Here is a 7,816-nt window from a genome sequence, read left to right as displayed (position 1 = left end):
GTTTGCTTCTGTTATATATTTTTTTCCGTGCACTCAGAACTGTGAATGGGTGTTTTGAAGGTGGGTGGTTGAGGCGGCTTCCAGACATAGGAAATGCATATTCATGTCTTCTTGAGACACTGGGTAATTCTAGACATGGGGTCAACCTGTTAGAAGCATTGTGTCTGTTGCCCTATTTATCAAGCCGTTACTGTTTCGAATGTGCTCTATGGGAATTTGATTAAATCTTTATGGGCGTTCAAATGACACAAAGGAATTTGGCATGAGTAAGGGCCACTTCCAATAGTCTGATCCTTGTTCGCTATTTATCAGTATTTAAGGAAGAGATTTGTGAAAATATGTATGACAGTGGTCAGGCTAGGACCAGAGATCAGCACTGACAAAGAGAATATGCATCTAATCACTCCGTTACAAACCCGACGTGTCTCATGTCACACAGTTAGCTTGAACATTTGTTCCATTAGTTTTGTGAGTGTGCTTTTCCACGGGACATAAAAGCATTCGAGTGTAAAGGAAAGGACGTTTATAAGTATGTGACCCGCAAACGTGATCAGTTGGTTGTCTTTGAAGTGGAAAAGGATGGCATTTTTAAGTTGTTTGGACAAAATGTAGGCCGCTTGTGGCCTCTTGAAATAGCGGAAGGATGTTCCCCACCAAGGACCCCTATATTGCCCCTGTTTTAAGATTGCCTGTACCTCACCAGTCATTTAATCTCGTGCATGTGACTCATTTGAGAGTTATGGTAGGTGAATTCCACAGGCAACATTAAACAGTTCTCACTAAATGCTGCATCATTGTTGGTGATTGGTGATCATTGTTGGTGATTAGAGTGAAACTAATATAGAAGGAACGACTAATCGGGCATTGAGGTATAAATCAGTAGGGTATTGTGGCAAGCAAATGAATGACTGCAGGCAGCGTATACTGGTGCAATAGATATACTATGCAATACTGCACCACTGTGCAATAGGTCCTCATAACCTTTACACTACCAACGTTCAATTCCAGACTGTCACAAGCACCACATAGTCATTCAATATCTAACCACCAGTGTCAACTGCAACAGGATTTTTTTCCCACAAATTAGGTCTGTAACTTTGACATCCCACTAGTGGGGTGTGAAGTATATTTTCCCGAAAAAAAAATCTGAAAAATTAATTTACAACCGCTAAAGTCGCTTTTCTTTGTTTCCTGCCATAATCTGCGCGCGAAAATGATTGACATATCACGTCAATCACACGTGAAAGGATTAGCCGTCACGCGCGATCTGCTACCTTAGCACATGCCCGAACGCTGATTGGCTCAGCAAAATTTTATAATTGCCTTTCAAGTAGGGGGCGGAGTGATTCAGCATACCTTAAACTGCACGCAGAATCTTCAAGCTCTATTTTCAAGCGCCAAAAAACAACTCGGACCTCTTGTCCCGACGGGTTTTAAGATATCATCGCAGTTTTAATAGATGATTTTACTACCCCAATTACAGTGTGAGGAATTTTTTGTTTGTCTTCAGAGACTGATTTTATGGAATTTTTCCCGCCCAAATTAAGTATGAGATGAGAGTTTTCACTTTGGTGCGTGATATTTCCTTCAATTTTCATCATATCAAAAATTCCTCACACGGTATTGGAGTGCATTCATCTGTGACTAAGATGAACAAGGTGCAGTTATTTTCGCAATAAAGTTAAGGGATAGGAGCTTCTGCAGCAGACTCGATCGTTCTGAGTTAAAGGCCTCAAATATTAAGTACCAAAAAACTAAAACTTTATTGAAATAATTCAATCTATTGGCTTTAATATGATATATAGTTTGACCCTATACAAAAAAACAGCGGCGCGACAATGTCATTTTTACGCGGACACCTCATTTTCCTCTACTGAGACTAAAGATTTGCAACTGGAAAGCTAAGAAAATGGACAGATGAGTTGAGCAATACTACCTTCAACACTTTCAACAAGGCCACTGAAAGCCTCTTCTCTACCTGTTACGCTTCTTGAAGAAGATAACGAAGGCAAATTTGAAACCTATGCATTGGACAGGCTCAGGGATTGCAAAACGTTTCAGATTCCATCCAATGACATTACATGGACAAAGGAGTTGTACCCATTCACTTACAAAACCCTCTATACTAGCAATGAAGGGAGAGAGAAGTACCTCAGGGTATAGGTAATTTAGTGGTATCAACTGAGTTCCTCCTTTTCTTTCGCCTTTTCTCTTTCCCTGCCTCTATCTAACCCTATCCTCTTTATGTTCTCTTTCACTACATCCACATATCTCCTCATTGGTCTTCCTCTAGGCAGTTCGACCCTCACCATATTCAGTATCTCTCCTCTGCACATGTCCAAACTATCTCAGTGTGGCCTCTCTGCTCTCACTTATCTCCAAAACATCTAACATGCGCTGACCCCCTGATGTACTCATCCGTTATCCTATCCATCCTCGTCATTCCTGCAGAGAACCTCGGCATTTTAACCTCTGCCTTCTGTCTTTGACTCAGTGCCACTGTCTCTAAACCAACCAACATCGCTTGTTTCACCACCGTCTTGTACACCTTTCCCTTCATTCTTGCTGATACCCTTTTATCACATCTGACACTTTTCTCCACCCGTTCCAACCTGCTTGCTCACGTTTCTTTACCTCCTTTCCACACTCTCCATTGCTCTGCACTGTTGACCCTAAGTACTCAAAATCCTCCATCTTTTTACGTCGGATTCCTGTAACCTCACCATTCCATTTGAGTCCCTCTTATTCGCACACATGTATTCTGTCTTGCTGTGGCTAACATTCATTCCTCTCCTTTCCAGGGCATACCTCCATCTCTCTAGATTTTCTTCCACCTGCTCTCACCACAGATTACAATGTCATCAGCAAACATCATAGTCCATGGAGATCCCTGTCTAACCTCATCTGTCGGCCTGTCCATCACCATAGTGAACAAGAAGGGGCTCAAAGCTGATCCTTCATGTAGTCCCACCTCCACCTTGAACTCCTCTGTTACAAAGACAGCACATCCCACCACTGTCTTACAGCTCTCATGTATGGCCTGCATCTTTCTAACATACTTATCTGCCACTCCAGACATTCTCGTATAATACCACATTTCCTCTCTCGCCACCCTGTCAAACGCTTTGCCAAGGTCTACAAAGACACAACGCAGCTCTGTCTGACCTCTGTACTTCTCCACCAACCTCCTTAAAGGAAATACTGCATCTGCGGTACTCTTTCTTGGCACTAGCTCATATTGCTGCTTACAAATGCTCACTTCTGCCCTTAGTCTGTCGTCCAGTACTCTTTCCCATAAGTTCACGGAATGGCTCATCAACTTTATTCCTCTGTAGTTGCCACAACTCTACAGGTCTCCCTGTGTACACTAGCACACCTCTCTTCATTCCTCAGGCATCCTCTCACTTTCTATGATCTTGTTGAATGACGTAGTCAAAAACTATACTGCGACCTCCCCTAGACACTTTCATACCTCAGCAGGTATATCATCAGGACCAACTGCCTTTCCACTCATCATCCTCTTGACGCCCTCCTCACCTCATCTTTACTAATCTTTGCTACGTCTTAGTCCACAGCGGGCACCTCTTCTACTCTTCGTTCTCTTTCATTTCCTCATTCGTCACCTCTTTCCATCACACGTCTAGCACTTGTCATTACATTTCCAGCTCTATCTTTAATCACCTTAACCTCTCAGTGTCCCACTTCTTCTTAGCTAACCTCTTTTTCTGTATATACTCCTACTTTCGTCTTCCACCACCTAGTCTTCTTATCTTCCTTCCAGATTACACACCAAGTTCTCTCCTACCTGTCTCCCTGATCACAGTAGCTGCAGTTACCCAGTCATCTGGAAGCACCTCCTGACCATCCTGTCTCAACACATCGCTTCTTCATCTTCCTCACCAGAGTCATCCTGCCTTGAGATCCGGAGATCCCAGGTTCAAGACCCGCTCTGACCACTCGCTGAACTTGTTCCTGGTAGTCCCTGGTTCAACTTCCCAGCTGCACTTGTAAATAGCCAACTGGTTTGCCTCCGACCAGTTGGGATTCTTAACAGTTGTTGTTGTTGTGTTCTGTTGTTTCGTTGATTGTTTCATTGGCCCTGAAAAGCCCCTATGGGGAGCGGTCAATTAAGTATGTATTGTGTTGTATTGTACCCTGCAACCACCATTCTATGTTGTCTGGCTACTCTCTCACCTACCAATACTTTGCAGTCACTGTTCTTCTTCAAGTTACATCATCTTCACAAAATTTACTCCACCTGTGTGCTCCCACTTTCCGCTCTTATAAGTCGCCCTATGTTCCTGCCTCTTATGGAAGAAAGAATTCACTACAGCCATGTCCATCCTTTCTGCAAAGTCCACCACCATCTGTCGTTCCGCGTTACTATCCTGGATACCAAACCTGTCCATCACTTTGTCATCGCCTTTGTTGCCTACCCCAACATGTCCATTGAAATCTCCACCAGTCAACACTCTCTCCCCTCTGGGTAAACGCTGCCTTACTATATCTAATTCACTCTAGAAAATTTCTCCCTCTCTTCTAACTCAAATCCAACATGGTTGGCATAAACACTAACAACATTGAACAACACAATTTCAATTTTTAATTCAGACTCTTCACTCTGTCTGATACTCTTTTCACTTCCAGAACATTCCTAACAAACTCCTCCTTTAAGATAACTCCTACTCCAATATGTCTTCGAACCATCCACACCATGATAAATCAGTTTGAATCCTGCTCCTATGCTTCTAGCCTTTCTTCCTTTCCACCCGGTTTCCTTTACACACAGTATATCCACCTTCCTCCTCTGCGTCACGTCAACCAGCTACCTAGCTTTTCCTGCCACAGTCCCTACACTCAGTTCTAGTCTCTTGCTTTCCTCTTCTACCTCTGCTTGTGTACAGTCCCTCCTTTCCTTCTTCGACTAACAGTAGCACAATTTCCACCAGCGCCCTGTAGGTCAATAGCACCAATGGCGGCCGTTGTTAACCTGGGCCTCGATTGATCTGGTATGGTGTTCATTCTTGTGACTCGCGTATTGCCAAGGGTTTTACGTCAGATGCCCTTCCTGACACAACCCTCTGCATTTCTTTGGCTTGGGACCGGCACAAGGAAGACACTGGCTTTCGCTGCATTCATCCTTTTGTAGCAGAGTAGAGAACCAATAACCTCAACCACATGTGAGGGCAAGTCAGGGAATCAAACCCAGGGCACAATGGTGGATGGTGAGTGCCCTCGTCACTGTGCCATCCCTGCTCTATCCCTGCTGGTGGTATCAACTGAGGTGATAAAAGTGAATTGACCACAACAGGGAGAACTCCCTATGAACTGCAAACCTGCAACCTTAACATGGTGGCGAGGTTTGCATGCCCTTGTGATTCTGAGATCGTTTCTGTCAGGCTTACTGTAGCCTGGCAGGTAAACTCCTGTACAATGGGTTACGCTTATGCAAACATTGGCCGTGTAGCACTAATATTTCAACAGAATTAACTATGAGAGAGTGATGTGAAGTGCTATTTTCTACCCATGTAAACCATGTGAGCGTTAGCCCTACTCATGGCAATGGGGCCACTCATTCAGGTCAGAGAAAAACTCCGAGCATTGTGGGAATTGAACCCACAACCTTCGGGTTAGATTACCGCTGCTCTACCGACTGACCTACAAGGTACACTTATGGCCGGTCAGTCTCACTTGGGAGACCAGACTTTATGGCAGCTCATCCTAGCATTGTGGAAGGCTTAGTGCTGTCTGTCACTGAAATGTCATGGTTTTCAGGCATCTTCCTTGTCTCCAGTCGTCTCGACCACCTCCTGCCACTGGACTAAGACTAGGATAGACGAGAGAGTGAGGGCAGGGCAACACTGTGCAAACCCTATTCACATAAATCCAAATTCCAGTCATTTCTTGTCTGACATCCCCCAAAGTCCTGCAGCAACGAGTAAATGGCAAAGTGACGGGTGAGGACACTGGCATTTGTACCTACAAGCTTCCACAATGGTGGCTTGGGTTATAGGGTCGTTCTCGCTGTATCTGAGGCAGCTCAGAGGTCTGACAGCCACCAGAGAGACTAGGCAGTCCTTTTTAGGAATGCACTGCTGACTTTCATAGAATGAGGAGCGGGCTACAAAGGATCTCCCAAAAAGTGCCTGCCCCATATGCAGTAAGAATGAATTAAGGAAAGAAATGTTGAGAACAACATCACTTATCCCCAGTGTACTCAGATTTCAAAAGACTCGAGCGAAGAACTGCAACTCTACAACATGGAAACTCCAGCCCTTAGGGAAGCTCGCTTTGCTGAAGAACAGTTGCTGGAACATGGTACTGGTTACACATTCTAGAAGGGCTGTTCTGTGAGTAAGTACTGCAGGCAAGTCTGGTGTTGGCCTTGCCATCAAGACAACACTTGTCTCAAACCTCGAAGCGACAGAAGTTGGCATGAGTGATACTTTGATGACCTTACGCTCACCTTTCTCTCACAAAACCTACGCTGAATATGAGTAGTATAGGAGTTGGGGGTACGAGACCATTTTTGCAAAAATGATCTCGCACAAGCCCAACTCCTATACTAGTCCAGCTGCTGGACACTAGCGTGAATACTAATATTGATTACCAACTTTTTGGGGCTTTGATGCGTTAGCATAAAAACCATGGGAAGGTGAATTTTGTTTAACAAAGTTAAATAAAAATGGATGTGGTGCTTGCAGGGCATCCTCTTTTTTAATAAATCAAAGATTTATTAAAAACAAATTTTGAAAACAAATTAAATCAAACCTTAATACAAATAATTTATACAACTACTGAATACCCCACCTCCATTTTCTTATGGATTTAAGGTGACAAACGTTGATACAAAAACTAAAATCAAAAACTGAAATCAAATATTAATGACAAAAATTGAATTTCAAAAAACTTTACGTTTAATAAAATATAAATTGCGTTTAAATATTCGCTAATTTATTAACCAATTGCAAACTTCACATTTTTCACTCCACAATTGTGTTCACAATTGTGTAATATTTCAGTGACACTTTTCAAATTTGTGAATTTTTTTGTGTTGAGGTGATCTCATAAATATATTCTAGATAGTTTTGTCATTAAACTTTATGAGTAAACTTTATGAGTAAACTTTGTGAGTAAACTTTGAGTAAACTTTGTTATTGTTTTAGTGTCTTGATTTTATAATGCCCATAAGCATATGATTTTGTTCTATCGTCTAATAAATAGCGCTTGTCATCGAAGCATGACAATGACACTTTGTTTAACTCATAGCTGGCAAGTTGGTGGTTTTTACTTCTTATTGTTTTCATGGTGTTATGTATTTGTTTGTTATTAAATAATACTTCTTTATAGTCTTCATATTTGATATTTTTTATTACAATCTTTTTGATTCCTTTTGCTATTTTAATATTTTGATCATTGTCTTTAATATATGAATACATTTTAGATCGCAAGCCGATGAATTCAGTATTTGGAATTCCAGAAGCTTTATCTTTGAATTTGCCTGTAACTTTTTTGTTTGTTTTGTTGAAATATGGCCTATTTTCTAGATAATCACTGTTGTCGAATTTGTTTTTATCATTAAAAAAGTCTTGATATGCATATCATTAGTTTCTATTTGATATGTTAAGCTGTCTGTATCTGTGACTAATAATTTTGCTTTATCATTGTACTTATTTTTGATGTAATTGTAATGAAAATCATACACAGCATCTTGCTTAGATCTAAAATACAGATACCAACATATGTCGGCCTATTTAGTGTTAGTGTTTCCTTGATCTTATGCACAGCTACTAGATTTTCGTTAAAGATCTTGCTA

At 41.8% G+C, this 7,816-nt stretch overlaps 1 protein-coding gene across 1 annotated transcript in view; it reads right to left on the bottom strand.

The window, feature by feature from the left end:
* LOC138059294 (small ribosomal subunit protein uS9-like) overlaps window positions 1–7,448 on the bottom strand; it is a 45,599-nt gene extending 38,151 nt beyond the window's left edge. The window contains exon 1 of the mRNA XM_068904864.1: window positions 7,438–7,448. The gene's annotated coding sequence lies outside the window, so the exon portion shown is untranslated. The remainder of the gene's footprint in view (window positions 1–7,437) is intronic.
* Window positions 7,449–7,816: the final 368 nt, after the last annotated feature.

Source organism: Montipora capricornis, chromosome 8, assembly GCF_036669925.1.
Source record: "Montipora capricornis isolate CH-2021 chromosome 8, ASM3666992v2, whole genome shotgun sequence".
Lineage (NCBI taxonomy): Eukaryota > Metazoa > Cnidaria > Anthozoa > Scleractinia > Acroporidae > Montipora > Montipora capricornis.
This window is presented reverse-complemented; position numbering and strand designations above follow the sequence as displayed.